The 16,959-nt window shown below is 34.5% G+C and overlaps 1 pseudogene; it reads left to right on the top strand.

The window, feature by feature from the left end:
• Nucleotides 1-4,820: 4,820 nt before the first annotated feature.
• LOC117197607 (caspase-4-like) lies at nucleotides 4,821-14,623 on the top strand (annotated as a pseudogene).
• The last annotated feature ends 2,336 nt before the right edge of the window (nucleotides 14,624-16,959 follow it).

Raw genomic sequence — 16,959 nt, 5'->3', positions numbered from 1 at the left:
TAACTCAGTATATGAGAACACAATAACTCAGATGACGTACTAAATAAAAAGGTGCTGAACCAAGATGAGATCAAAATAGGGAAAAAGGATAATGTTACAACTATAGCTGAGACTCATGACTTGAGTGACTTTGTGATTCTCAAAGTGTCCTATGCTAGACAAATATTTATTGCCAAATCTGCAAGAAAGATTCTACCCTTGCTTACAATTTGGGATTTTTTCAGGTAAGATTCCTTAATTCTGTTCAAGGGATGTCTCAATTTACCCTTGTATCTCTGTACCTAATATCTGCTTTCTTATTCACCTGCCAGTTAATAAGTGACTTATGAGCTCTTACCCTCATATTTACTCACCCTCAGGCACCCATTCATGTGCCACAGACCATGCTGGCCTGCTATCTCTGTTCTCCTTTGCTTTGTCCTTGAAAAACCTTCCAGGTCTCTGCTTCATGTTTAGACCATATCTTACTCTCTGTTTGAAGGGGATATTAGAGAATAATAATTCAGTCCTACAGAAATCATTTGGAAGACTTTATTCTAATCTCTCTAAGTAAATAAAAGACAAAGAACTTTACTTTGTTCATTGACAGTAGGCCCTTGTTGTCCATTAAGGCTCTTGAAAGTAGAAGAACTTTCCCCCTCCCCTCCTCTCTACCTAGTTGATTTAGATATGCTTTTAAGCCATTTCTTTAGCAACATTCCCTCCCCCTACCAAAATATACAACTCATGTTTTTCAAAAACAATAGGACAGACATGCCACTCCTTCTGCATAAACAAATTGTTATTCTTTTCCCTACATTCTTTTTTTTACAATTAGAAATCTTAGAAATGTTTTTCATAGTCTTCACTGTGAGATACCCAAATGCTTTTCCTTCATGAAAGATACTAAATATTAATGTCAATAGTCAGCTTAACAGGTACAAAATAAGTAACTCAATAGACTGTCTTTCCATAACTTAAAACACATGGACTTCCCACTTTCCTGAGGCCAAAGCTCACAACTCTTAACCTGGTTCAGGTTCATTTTTCTCTAAAAAACTTTTAGTAACTACTAACAAACAGTATTTTTCATCTTGGGCATATGTAACTTAAAAATAAAACATATGGATTTTAGACTGGCGTGGGGAGGGAGTGGCCACTAGAAGTTAAAAAGAAGCATTTCAGATGTTGAAAAGAGTTATAAAGAAAAACAAAATATGATAAGGGGATAGGTTAGGATGGAAAATGACTGAAAGACTACCTGGATTAGTAGTCAGTTAGGTCATACAAGTGATATAAGTAATAAAACCCAGTCTTACAAATATCTAGGGAAATGAAACCATAAATATAGAGGACAATAAGTACAAAGGTCTCAAGGCAGTAACAGGCATGGGGTGTTTGAGAAACACACAGAAAAATTATATATGTTGCTAGGCAAGAATGAAATAAACTCAAATTTTAGCCAGGGACTTGATCATATAGGTCTTTAAATAGCATGTTAAAGTCAAAAGGATATTTTAAGTAGGATGAGAAGCCACTGGAGTGTTTCATTCAGTGTCAATATAATTGCTCAGAAGGCAATTACATTTAATTGTGAAGACAGAGAAATCTCTGACACCTTGTTTCTCCTTAGAGAAGGGACTGTGAGATTGTCTGATGGATGTCTATGATTATGATCTAAGTTTTACTCGAGGATATTTACACTGGTATTTTTGTAGGATCTTTGTTCTGAAAGACATTGAACTGAAGGCAGAAGACTTTTCTGGTCACTATTGGGACAGTGGAAAATAGTAGGATAAGAATAGATATAGAGAGGTTAAGTTTTCAGGCTGTTTCAATTATCTGTATGGGAGACTATGGGTTATGGGAATAGGAGGGTAGCAGTGAGAAGGTAAGAACTGATAAATAGGATACATTTTGGTGGTAGAGTTAACAGGATATGCTAATAAAATGGATACTGGAGGAGGATGGAATTGGTAGAGGATGAAGGAACTAGTGGAGTCAAAGATCTCTAGGTTTTCAACTTGGACAAATGAGTGGAGAGTAGTGTTATTTATTAAGAAGCAGAAACATGAGAGAAAATCAGCTAGTATTATTGAAGATATCAAAAGTTTTTATGCATTAAATTTAAGATGCCTATTATGTATCCAAGAGCAGATGTTAAAAAGATGGTGGATTACATAAATCTAGACATCAGAAGAATTGGAGACATACAGTTGGGAGCTCTCAGTTTAATGTCATGGGAATGGATGAAATCACAATGAGATAAAAAGTAAAAAAGGAGCCTATGATAAAGCACCAGGACAGTTTCACAATCCCTGGAATCAAAGACAGTACTGAACTCTAGATTAAATAACTCACCTCAATCTGCAGGAGCAATGTCAGGTAGGGAATATTGCTTCCTTGTGATTCAATATGAACTACACATGTGTATATAATATCTAATTATGATTCCATTGTTTTATGAGTCCACATTATATTTGTATTAGCTAGATAATAATGATGATGTTAACACTAAAATAAAACTTAATATATGCAAGCACTGCTCTAAGCATTTCTCATGTAGCAATATTAACTCACAAAAATCTAATGAGGAAGCTGCTATTTTTGTCCTCCCTTTTCAACTGAGGAAACTGAAGAACAGAGACATTAAGAAATCTAAGTTGACTTGGCTAATAGATGGTAGAAAGAATATTCAAGCCTGCTTCCAAAGTTCATCCTTATGACTATTAAGCTATAGTGATTCTTGAACAAGCAGGGTTTTCTATCAAATGATGCTAAAATGATAAAATAGATGTCTATGGGAATCCTGTTATTGGTGACTCAGCATCAAGTACACCTTAATCTCATTGTTTTATTACTCTATTCTAGGATTATAGTAAGTGAAGCCAAAAGACCTGTTCTGTCCAGTTCTGTTTCCTTCTTTGGAAGCTCATTTGGAGCTTTTGGGTGCAATGTCCCCCAAAAGTAAGCTAAAGACTAGTCAGGGAAGAAATGATTATCAATATTCTCCAGCTGGAACCTGGCTTCCTGATCATCATGAACACACTTGCTCCAGGAGACTGACATTTGTTCTGAGCTCTGGATCTTCAGCAAGGACATTTCCTCTACCCAATCCTGTCACCAACACCACAGTAGGCCTCATGTTGTCCTGTCACTCACTTATTCCACTATTGAGCAAGGAAAGGAAAACAACAGCTACAACAACAAAACAAACAAAACATTTCCTCCATTGTTCAATTGAAGCAAGAACCCAGATCTTTTTTTAATCTGGGAGAAGAGAGGGAGGAGCCTATGCAAAACAAAAGTCACTTCCCCTATTATTCTCAGGGACAAGCCAGACAATCCTTATGAATCAGAGATTAGACTTAAAGGAGATTCTTAGTGAATTCCAAGAATTGAGGTAGATCAATAGATTATTATTATCAGACACATTTCCTTCTAGTCTTCACCAAAGAGTCACACGTATGCATTTCTGAATCTTGTGTGTAGATCTCAAAATCAGATAACTTTCCTGACAAAGGAGCTGTCTCTTGCCTGACAATTCATCTCTGTTAACAAGATGTTGGACAAAACTATAACTCTTAAAAGCTAAGATATTTTCTTACAAAGTTTTCTTCTTTCTTTCAAGAGAATAAGTCCCCTTCTCTGTGATGATTTCTAGGGTATTGGGACCAAGGAGAGAGCCAATATACTAGATATCACAACTCTATGCCACGTCTTTTAAAACTTTTGCAGAAATTCTTGCTAGAAGAACAGAGTCAGAATGCAGAAAACTCATAGGAAAACTTAAGCTTTTGTCCTCATGAAAAATTCCTGGAACTACACAAAAAAGAGGCTGGAAGGATAAGATGATCAATGAATGAAATGGAGGGTAAAATGAAGTGGAAGTTTCCCTAGATACGAAATATGCAGAGGTTCTGAAAGTTATATTTTCTAATTCTGTCTTAAGGCATTATAGGAGTTAAAATACAATTACAGGTAGGTATTTTCATGCATATGTGTGGAATCTAGGAAAATGGTACAGATGAACCTATTTGTAAGGCAGGAATAGAGACGTAGACATAGAGAATGGACATGTGGACATAGAGGGGGAGGGTGGGATGAATTGGGATATTAGGTTTGACATAAATATACTACCATGTGTAAAATAGATAGCTAGTGGGAACTTGCTGTACAGCACAGGGAGCTCAGCTCGGTGCTCTGTGATGACCTAGATGGGTGGGATGGTGGGGAGAGGGAGGTCCAAGAGGGAGGGGATATAGGTATACATATAGCTGGCTTACTTCATTGTACAGCAGAAACTAACACAACATTGTAAAGCAATTTTACTCTCCAAACATATTATTTATGCAATAATGAAATAATAATGATGCAATACATTATATGTAGATGCTAAAATATGTATATTTTAATATATAGATATTAAAAATAATGTCCCTATAAGGGACATGAAAGTTAGTGTAGACTGATATAGGTGGAGAATATCTTCAATGTTCAAAAAATTTGAGATGAATATTGAATATTAGATAAGCTTTGACTAAATGGAAGAGAGGAGGGAAACAAGGAGAGAAAATATTCTAGCAAACTGTACAAAATCATTGAGTAAAAAACTCATGTCTGTTCTTGCTTACCACTCTGACATTTTGCTCTTTTTGTCGTACCCTGAGTTAGAATCTTTTCCCCATTGCCTCTGTTTCATTTCAGAAACTCCTTCTACTATCCATTAGTAGGGAAGAATGAAGAAATAGTTCTGGGAAAAGTTAACAGACAATCAAGTAGCTGTCATATCTTTTAGAGTGTAACTCTGACTATGATGTGGATATGTAAGAAGAAACGCAATGCATCTAACTTGCCTTTATTCTGCAGACTTATCCAATATGAGAGAAGGAGGACTAGTCCTCATCATCTGTAACCCAGAGTTTATCCACCTCTCTAGGCACAATGGGTCCAATCGTGACATCACTTAGGTGAAAGGACTGCTTGAGGATGTAGGCTACAGTGTGCGTGTGGAAAAGAATCTCACAGCAAGGGTAAGAGTCCCTTCCCTGTGCAGTACATATAAACCTACATGCCCATATAGCTCTAATGACTAAATAGTTTTGTAATTTGAGGTCATTCATTTACTTTCCTGGAGTTTGCTTTCTTAAACTTTAAAAAGTTTAACCTGGTGTCTATAATTGTCTATACCTCCTTTGAGCAGTGTATATACATACATATACAAATATATGACACAGACATATTTGTGTGCCCATGTGTGTATGTATTTCAGCCATAATATTGTCATTATTATTGTAGTTATTTGATTATTATTAAACCAAAAACTGCTCACTTTTCTTAGGAATTATACACACACACACACACACTTTGTTCCAGACCGTGGTGATGTGGTAACAGCTGAGGAAGGGGTTCATCCAGAAAGCACTGCAGTCATAGAGGACACAGCCACTGACAGAATTGTGCTAACACTGGGGCATGTAGGTATGTGGAAGTGTAGAATATCTTAACTTCTGTCTTCTACTACTCTCCAATTTCCTTCATTCCTCAGGTAGTGAATCCTACTGGCCAATCACAATTCAAATTTGTTGACAATAGTAGTCCAATGGGTATGATCCATAGTCATAAAACAGGGAAGATAAGAGCAGAGAATGGATCTTGGGACAGCAAGTAAAAAATAACCAGCCCAAGTGAGTGACATCAGGGAGGTAGTGAAGTAGGAAGTGGCCAGAATCCATCTCTCCTCCTGACAGAAACATTCTGAAGTTACTATTTTGGAACTCTGGAGCTTATTTGAAAACTTGCAGCTTCCAGGGAACATCTCACTGGTAAATTTCAGCTAATTTCAGTCCATTTCAACTTTGAGCGCAGTATTGGATAACCCCTCTCCCAAGTCCTATGGTATGCATTTATGGTGCCACTTCTTGGATCCAGAATGGGCAGTAATAGCCTTGTCCTCCACATATCAGGGTTTTGTGTTCTGACTGTGCATTCCTGCTTTGGATTGCTGAGCAGTGGGTGCAGAAGCTGGATACCATATATTCAATACACATGGATTGAAATGGCTTCTAGGAGACTTAAAGGAGTCAGTTATTATTTTTTGGACACATTATTTTTGGACACTCAAAAACAACTGAAAATACGAGGGAAAGTTAGTGTAGACTGAAATAGGTGGAGAATATCTTCAGTGTTCAAAAATAAAAGCCACCACTTGTACCCAGGATCAAAAATACTGGATAAGACCTTAAGATATCAGGCTGATCTCTGGTACAGAGATACACTGAAACAAAAACAATAATAATGAATAATTAATAATAAATAATAGTAACAATAATAACAACAATATCAATAACAACAACAGAAAACCCTGGGGTAAGAGAATAATATGATTTCCAGTGTCATTGCTTTATAAAATTCAAATACCCAGTTTTTAACAAAATATCACAAGGCACATGAAGAAACAATGAAGCACAAATTATTCAAAAAGAACAAAAATAAAAATGGAAAAAAAATATCCCTGAGGAAGCCCAGACTTACTAGATAAAGTCTTTAAACAACTGTTTTAAAAATGCACAAAAAAGCTAAAGGAAGATATGGGCAAAGACAAAAATAACATATATGTACAAAATGAGGATATCAATAAAAAGATAGAAATTACAAAAAGGAATCAAAAAGAAATTTTGGAACTGAAAAGTGTGATAACTGAATAGAATAAAAAGACAAGGAGAAAATCAAGGAAAATCTTGGTTCTTTGAAAAGATCAACAAAATGGACAAAACTTTAAACTGACAGAAAAAAGAAAGAATGAATATTCAAATAAAAAAATCAGAAATTGGGGCTTCCCTGGTGGCGCAGTGGTTGAGAGTCTGCCTGCCGATGCAGGGGACGCAGGTTCGTGCCCCAGTCCGGGAGGATCCCACATGCCGTGGAGCGTGAGCCATGGCTGCTGAGCCTGCACGTCCAGAGCCTGTGCTCCACAGTGGGAGAGGCCACAACAATGAGAGGCCTGCATACCACACACACACACACACAAAAAAAATCAGAAATGAAAGTGGGGATATTAATTCTGTCCTTACAGAGATAAAAGAAGTATTATAAAAGAGTATATGAACAATTGTATACCAACAAACGGGATAATTTAGATGAAATGGAAAAATTCTTAGAAACATACAACCTAATAAAACCTAATCATGAAGATAAAGAAATTCAGAATAAACCTATACTAGTAAGGAGATTGAATTAATAATAAAAACCTCACAGCAAAAATAAGTCTCAGACCAGATGTCTTCACTGGTGAATTCCACCAAACATTTAAAGGAGAATTAACACCAATACTTCTCAAAAAAATTAAAGAGGAAAGAATACTTCCTAACATATTTTATGAGACCAGAATTATTCTAATACTAAAGTCAAATAAAGTCATCATAAGGAAATTATAGAATAATATCCCTTGTGAGTATAGATGTAAAAATCCTAACAAAACATTATAATAGAGTCCAACAGCATATTAAGAGGATATTCATCTTGACCAGTGGTGATTTGTCCTGGGGAAGTAAGGGTGTTTCAACATATAAATAATAAATCAGTATAATACACCATATTAAAGGAATGAATGGGGAAAACATGGTAATCTCAGTTGATACAGAAAATGACATACGACAAAATCCAACATCCTTCCATGAAAAAAACTCTTCAGAAAACTAGAAATAAAGGGGAAATTTCTCAGCATGATAAAGTATGTTTATAGAAAACCCACAACTAACATCATACTCAGTGATGAAATAGTGGAAGCTTTCCCACTGAGCTCAGGAACAATAGAAGGGTACAGCTTTCACTGCTGTTATTCAACATTGTAATGGAAGTTCTAGCTTGAGCTATCAAACAGAAAAATAAATAAAAGACTCCCAAACTGAAAATGAAGAGGTAAAATTATCTTCATTCACAGATGACATCTCCTAAATATAGGAAATGTTAAATAATTCACAATCTACTATAACTAATAAATTCAGCAAAGTTGCAGTGTACAAGATCAACACACACAAAATTTAGTTGTGTTTCTGTCCACCAGCAATGAACATACGAAAAGAAAATCAAGAAAGTAATTTCTTATAAAATAGAACTAAAAATAATTAGATACATAGGAATAAATCTACCAAGGAGATGAAGACTTGTATACTTAAAACTACACAACAATGCTAAAAGAAATTAAGGAAGGTCTATGTAGGTGGAAACACAGCCCATCTTCATGACTTAATATCGTTAAGATACGAATACTACCCAAAGTGATCTACAGATGCAATACAATTCCTCTCAGAATTCCAATAGCATTTTTTCTTTCTTAGAAATAGAAAAGCCAATCCTCAAATTCATATGGAATTGCAAGGGGCCCCAAATAGCCAAAGCAATTCTTGAAACAAAAGAATAAAGTTGGAGGACTCATACTTCCCAACTTTAAAATGTACTATAATGTTATAGTAATTGAAACAATATGGTACTGACATAAGGATACAGATATAGATCAATGGAACAGAATAGAAAAACCATAAATAAATCTCATATATATGGTTAATTAATTTTCTAGAAGAGTGCCAAGACTATTCAAAGTGGAAAGGACAGTCTTTCAACAAATGGTACTGGGAAAACTGGATAAACCACATGCAAAAGAATAAAGCTGGACCCTTACCTTATACCATATATAAAACTAACTCAAAAATGAATCAAAGTAAATTTAACAGCTAAAACTGTAAAACTCTCAAAACATTGGAGAAAATCTTCATCACATTGGATTTGGAAACAACTTCACATCAGCAGAACAGGCAAAAAAAAAAAATGTATAGATAAACTAGACTTCATCAAAATTAAGAAGTTTTATTCCACTTCTGGGTATATATATTCAAAAGAATTGAAATCAGGACTTTTAATATAAATTTGTACACCAATATTCACAGCAGCATTATTCACAATAGATAAAGGTAGAAATAATCCAAGCGTTCATCAACAAATGAATGGATAAACAACATATGGTATAAATATAAATGGAATATTATTCAGCCATAAAAAGAAATGAAATTTTGATATATGCTACAAGATGAATGGGTCTTAAAAACATTATGTTTACTAAAATAAATTAGACACTGAAGGACAACTATTATTTCATTCCACTTATATGCTGTACTTAGAATATGCAAATTCATAGGGAAAGAAAGTAGAACAGAGGTTACCAGAGTTTGGGAGAAGGGGATAAGTGGGAGTTATTGTTTAATGGGTAGAGAGATTTTCTTGGAGATGATAAAAAAGTGTTAGTATAGATAATGGTGATGTCATATAACATTGTGAATGTATTTAATGCCACAGAACTTTACACTTATGAATGGTTAAAATGAAAATGTTATATCATGTAAATTTGCCAGCATTAATATAATAATATGATACAAACAGCAGCAACAACAAAATAGCAATAGCAACGGCCACTTCTGAGCTCCTTCTATACATCAGACACTGCAAAGTGCCAGGCACTTTACATTTATTCTTTCCCTTGCTCAAAGCATCACTGTTAGAAAGGGTGGACATTATTATCTGATGTTTAAAGGATCTCTTTTAGACCATGTAGTTAGTCCTAAAGACATTTGCTACCCACTCAGAACTTAGGTCCTCAGACAGCACATTTTTGGTGTTCATGTCTCATGGCAGCCTGGATAGAATCTGTGGGACTATGCATAGAGATGAAAAGCCAGATGTGCTATCTTATGATACCATATTCCAAATTTTCAACAACCAAGACTGCTCTTATCTTAAGGATAAATCCAAGGTCATCATCATCTAGACCTGCAGAGGTGATGATTCTGATGGGATCCAGAGGTCAGGGATGTGTGTATCATGCAAGGTTTTACTGTGTGTTTTATATCTAGTGAAAATGACCTTGTGCCTCACTTTAGTGCCATTATACTAAATAGATATCTTTGGAAAGAATACTTAGGGGTGACAAATAGAAACTGGTATACACCTTAAATATAAATGCCATCCACTCTCAGTGAACTACAGCAAATGATGATATTAACGTTAACTCTAAATTATCTTTACATAGAATTATTAAAATTGTGCCATAAAATGGCTTTAATTTCAACATTTGCTAATCAAATTTGATGATTTCTTAACTGAGAAGTGTTTCACATGATAGTGAGGGAACAAAATTTAATACAATGCTAAGTAAATGGAAAAAGCCACACCTCAAGTTCTACATATTATATGATTACATTTATATGGCATTAAGAAAAAGGCAAAAGTATAGGGACAAAATCAAGTGAATGATTGTCAGGGGCTGAAGATGGAAGGGTTATGCTGTATCTTGATTGTAATGGTAGTTACATGACTTTATGTATTTATAAAAACTAAGTAACTGTACACTTGAAAAGGGAGAATTTTACTGTATGTAAATTATACCTCAATAAATCAAAACCAAATTTTTTTTTCACACATACACACTGTATTTTATTTTTACAAGAGATAAACTGACATCAAGCATTGTAAATGTATGACCACAGAAAAAGCAACAATGATTGCAATTACCAAACACGAAACACACTCATACTATGCCATAATATTGACATTCAGTCTAGTAATCCTCCACTGTGACAGCTCCTTTACTTTGCAGCGATAATTGATTTGTATATTTTTTGCCTCTGAGTCTCTGTGGGATTTTTTTTTTAAATTCAAACAGAAAGTCACAAAAATTATAATCATCCTCATCAGTTCACACAGTCCCATGTAATTAATTTTTTTAATCTTGATCTTTTGTTGGCACTTTTATGAATTCATCAGTTTTCCATTAGAGTTCTGAAAATGCTTATTCATTCAGTTCAGCAGTATAGTCAGTTACCAGAAACCTGTACTTGTCAGAGTCTTTTTCATGAATTCCTTGAAGATGAAACACTTTTATAGGAACATTTTTGCAAAAGCATCAGAGTACACCCAGAACTGTGTGTAAGTGACAGAAGACTTAAAAATGACCACGGTTAAAGATTTGATGAAGATTCATAACAATGAAATTGACAAGGAAATTTAGTTATTTCTGAGATATACATTTTAAAGTAATAACTAGAATTATGACTTGTAACATTATACCAGAACATATAAGATTTTTAGAGATTTCATGTAATGTCTGAAACATTTATGTTAACATATTTCCATACAAATAACCCAAAGAAAGTCTAGTATTAATTGTTTTTGTTTGTTTGTTTGTTTTTTTATACTGCAGGTTCTTATAAGTCATCAATTTTATACACATCAGTGTATACATGTCAATCCCAATCGCCCAATTCAGCACACCAGCATCCCCACCACACCGTGGTTTTCCTCACATACGTTTTTTCTCTACATCTCTGTCTCAACTTCTGCCCTGTAAACCAGTTCATCTGTACCATTTTTCTAGGTTCCACATACATGCATTAATATATGATACTTGTTTTTCTCTTTCTGACTTACTTCACTCTGTATGACAGTCTCTAGATCCATCCACGTCTCAACAAATGATTCAATTTTGTTCCTTTTTATGGTTGAGTAATATTCCATTGTATATATGTACCACAACTTCTTTATCCATTCGTCTGTTGATGGGCATTTAGGTTGCTTCCATGACCTGGCTATTGTAAATAGTGCTGCAATGAACATTGAGGTGCATGTGTCTTTTTGAATTATGGTTTTCTCTGGGTATATGCCCAGTAGTGGGATTGCTGGATCATATGGTAATTCTATTTTTAGTTTTTAAAGGAACCTCCATAGTGGCTGTATCAATTTACATTCCCACCAACAGTGCAAGAGGGTTCACTTTTCTCCACACCCTCTCCAGCACTTAAAACAAATTATTATGATATTGCATTCTCTCATAAATATTTTACTTCAGACTTTAATATGATTATTTCACTTGAGGAATAGCTTAGAAGAGAGGAGCAGCAATAGGAAAGAAAAGGGAATGAAAAGATTGTTTTAGTATCTTATGTCTATTGTTGAATAGAGCAGATATTACCTTCCTTGACTTTGCACTGTTGTTATTGTACTATCACTAAACCAAAAACTGCTCACTTTACTTAGGAATAGTCAATAGTATTTTTTACACCATTACTGCCCCTGATCCATAGGTACCTCCAGGTCCAGAAGGTAGTTGCTATTCATCTACATCTTGTTAGATGTCAGTAGAGATACAGTTGTGTTAAGCCTATATACTGTGTGTTTGTGCACATGCGTGCAATTAACTGGAACACCTTCATAAAAGGGTGTCCTATTTATCAATATTTGCTTGTCAAAGAATTGCTAAAATGGGCTCGTCAGTGAATAACAGGGTGGTGTCCCCTCAGCAAACAGTGGAGAGCTGTGGATTAGTGATTCCCAGCAGCCTTAGCAGACAGCTCCATAGAGTCTCCAGAAAGCTGAAGGATGATGGTGACCACAAGATTCATGTGGAGAAGGTTTTTATTGCTTTCTGCTCCTTAACCCCATGTATGTATCTTTTATTTGTAGTCAAGGATTTATGGAGATAAGGCCTGCTTGCCTACATGACTTGGCTCATTATCCCAGGAAAGAACATAGGCTAAAAGTCTTTGGAAGGCATTTTTAAAGGAACAGAGAGCCCATCTAAGTTTCTGAAGCCTTTTTTATAGCTTCTTAATGGTCATCCAGTCTCTTTCTGCCTCTACATCTACACATATGTCAGCCTTCTTTATGCTCTGAGTAAGTGATCAGTCACTAGACATACAACAGTATTGGTTCAGTGAATCTAATTTGCACAATAATATTGTTTTTACTGCTGAGGAGATTTTTAAAAGAGAAAAATGAGGTGAACTCCTTTTCAGAAAGTGTATTTTCTAGTTTGTAAAATAAGAAATACAGTTATAAAATATTGTTAAAAGATCATCATAATTAGTAGCACCTGGTAAAGTGAAATTGCAAACTAGGGATAAAAAAGAGTTTAGAGTTTTAGAGGGTCCAAAGCCCATCATATTTAAGGTGATATAATTTGAAAAAGAAGATAGTATAATAGAGAGAAGAGAATTTCCAGGTCTGGACAAAAACAGGCAGAATTTCTAAAATGCTCAAGTAAAAGCTTATTCTTAATATATATTATTTTATTTATCTAATTATTTTATACCTATACATTTATATGTATTCATGTATTAGATAGATAGATAGATATAGGTATATTCTTATGTAATCTTTAGCACATTTCTGTCAGATAAACTCTGTTGTTTCATTCTTATATAAGGAAGTTTTAAGTTCACAAAAATCATATAAATTGCCTGAATAAACAGTGGTAGTATTTTGCTAGATTTGAATTCAAGTCAGTTTAACTCTGAAGTTAAGACCATTTTAGCTAAACCAACAAAAACAATAGAGAGACTATATTATTTAGAACCTTGGATAATTCCAAAGTCAGAAACATGTAGACTTTTATGTCCAGGAATGAGCTACTAAAAAAACAGAATATAGCAGACTTAGAAAAGCAGTCTCTGTGACTATTCTAGGAATTGGAAAAAACACTGTTAATTAAGAGAGAACACTCTCAGGGTTACCTGCTGGCTGGCCTGTTATCTAAAGAGGGCATCAATGGTGTTGTATTGAATCATCTTCTGAGCCAAATAGACATAGGTTCAATAACTGCTCTATCAATTTGTAGCTGTTCTGAATTGAGAAAATTTGCAAGATTAGGTGAGAGAATATTTATTAGAAAATATGATCTATAGTATCAATTTAAACTTATCAGTTTTACATTTTAAACCATATAACTTTATTCCCTCATCTATGTTATAACCCTTGCATGATGTCTTCTGTGGTTCAAAGTACACTATGTTACTTTACATATAAAGCCAGCCCAGAAATCTGTCTTTATTTTTCCTACTTGCTTAAGTCTGTCTAGAGATATTCACAATCTATGACATTATTTAAGGGATAGATGTTGTAACACAGGATTTATAATTTCCTTTATACACAGATAATGTCCCCCGGAGAAGTGCAAGTTGTTCTCTCTTAATATCACAACTCAAATTATGTTCAAAAATATTCTTGGTGTTATCTGACAGAAATATTTGTGATGGTAAGTACCATATTATCTGACATGCTGTGTATTTATTCATACAATCCAAAACAAACGTGTATAACAACTCATCCTCATATTTTATACCAATGACAGAGTACTATTCTCACTGTGACACACCTTGCTTTTTTAATTATTCTAAATTACTAAGCTCTGGTAGATGAAGAAAGTTGATACATGTTGAACTTCTCTATTCAAAATATTAAAAATCTTATAAGAAAGAGATAAAGAATATTGTAGAGAAAAATATAATTTATTAAGATAACGTGGTATGAAACAGTATTTACTTAAATATTTGATTATGGGACACCTTTTGTATAAAAATTTATTTTTGATATATATTTATTTCCTTTATAGATAAGAACTAGAGCTATCTGATGCAGATAAAGCAGTAAAAAAGACAGATGCGTTCCTGCTAATATTCTAATAGGAGGTACAACTAGTAAATATCACATTGTTAAAAAAATATGTAATTTCCAACTTCTAGGGAAAAGAATAATGGGGTTCTTTGAGAAAGAATACGGGAAAAGTTCTATGTCAGATGCGGTCATCTGCAAATTGTAAGTTTGGTAGCATGGGGCAATTTTTGTGTGTTTTTGACTGGCATAACATTTATTTACTGGCCAATGGAAGAGAGATGGCAGGGAGTGGGAAATGAGTGAAAAAGAATCTGAGGTAAAGCCTTAAGGGACAAGAATTTGGGATGAGAATCTCAGAAGACTGAGCCAATCAGGTTTCAATGGGGATTGAAGAAAAAATTCTTCGGGGTTAAGGTCTCCAGTGCATAAACCCTGAGGTAAAAATTATTGTTAAAATCTAGGAGTAAGAGACTTCTGCTTCCAGCTAAGATGGCCTAATAGAGACTAGATTTATACTCCTATCTAAAATAAACAAACAAAAATAAACAAAATATAATATGAGCAACAGTTTTCAGTGAAATGAACATCAGGTAATGAAGGATACTGATCTCTGAGAAATGTGAAATAAACAAGGACGAGTCCTACAATTACCTCAACTTACTATCTCGAGGAAGTTTCCAGGTGAAAGCACAGGGAGGCAGGAGCAAGGCAGAAGCTGTTTGAATCCCTTAGGAGACAGAACTGAGAATTCAGGGAGAAAAAAATGTAGATGGATTTCACAGAATAAACTATCAAAGAGAAGAAACTATCATAGAGAACTCTGGAGGTCTTCAGAGGGTCCTCATTGAGTTTTTAGAAATGTACAGCATGTGTGTGAGGAAACTACTTGAGTCAAGACAAAACTATCCTAAGGAATTAGAGGGAACAATACTATGGTGCATATACAGAGCCAGGAATAGTGCCTATTGCCACCAGCCAGACTAGAAAATCTCATAATTTGCCTGCAGACTATTCATAATTGTCTTTTCTAAGTTGTAGAGTATAAAAAGCACTGAAATAAATAATTCTGTCCTTCCTAACAGATCTTAAAAGCAAGACCCAAAAAGATCAAACTGTTATAAAGTAACTTAATGAATCTGAGAACAAAGCACAAGAATACATACAAAAATATTCAGCGGCTTCCCTGGTGGCGCAGTGGTTGAGAGCCCGCCTGCCGATGCATGGGACATGGGTTTGTGCCCCGGTCCAGGAAGATCACACATGCTGTGGAGCAGCTAGACCCATGAGCCATGGCCACTGAGCTTGCACATCCAGAGCCTGTGCTCTGCAACGGGAGAGGCCACAACAGTGAGAGGCCCACATACTACAAATATATATATATATATATATATATATATATATATATATATATATATATATTCAGCACTTGAAAATATATAATTCAAATGAAAATATATAATTCAAAATACGTGACATCTAATTTTAAAATGTCAAGTATGCAAAGAATCAAGAAAGTAAAACTCACCATTAGCTGAATAATAAGTCACTCAAAACTGATCCATAACTGGCACAAATATTAGGATTAGCAGAAAAGGAAGTAAACAGGTATTGTGACAGTATTCTATATCTTCAAATATTTAAGTAGAGTCATGGAAGATATCCCAAATGCCCATTATAGGTGCTGGAGTAAACAAACTGTATTATATGCATACACTGGCATACTACTAAAATCTACACAGTGAATTTTCTAATTAAAATAAATTTAACACTTAGCCTAGAGTGCAGGGAGCAAAACTGGTGCCCACATGCAAAAGCCAGTTTGTTTGTAATTGTACAGAGTTTTAAAACAATAGTCATAGAGCTATCAATATTTAATTTAGATATTTCAAGCATGTGTGAATGTACACACACACACACACACACACACAGAACATTTTAGTAACTCTGGATCCTTATTGTCTTAAGATAATAAGGTAATAATGCCCAAAGTGTTTTATTTTTTGTTTTATTTTTAATTTTTTTTAATTTAATTTTTATTTTATATTGGAGTATAGTTGATTTACAATGTTCTGTTAGATTCAGGTGTACAGCAAAGTGATTCAGTTATACATATACATATATCCATTCTTTTTCAGCTTCTTTTTCCATATAGGTTATTACAGAATACTGAGTAGAGTTTCCCATGGACATTAAGTCCTTGCTGATTATCTATTTTATATATACTAGTATGTGTATGTTAATCCCAAACTCCTAATTTATCCCTCCCTCTCACGTTTTCCCTTTGGTAACCATAAGTTTGTTTTCAAAGTCTGTGAGTCAGTTTGTGTTTTGGAAATAAGTTCATTTTATCATTTTTTAGATTCCACATATAAGTGATATCATATGATATTTGTCTTTGTCTGATTTCCTTAACTTAGTATGATAATCTCTAGGTCCATCCATGTTGCTGCAAATGGCATTATTTCATTCTTTTGCATGGATGAGTAATATTCCATTGTATGTATGTACCATCTCTTCTTTATCCATTCCTCTGTTGATGGA

Source organism: Orcinus orca, chromosome 8, assembly GCF_937001465.1.
Source record: "Orcinus orca chromosome 8, mOrcOrc1.1, whole genome shotgun sequence".
NCBI lineage: Eukaryota > Metazoa > Chordata > Mammalia > Artiodactyla > Delphinidae > Orcinus > Orcinus orca.
The sequence above is the reverse complement of the archived record's forward strand: the minus strand, read 5'-3'. Positions and strand labels throughout refer to the sequence as shown.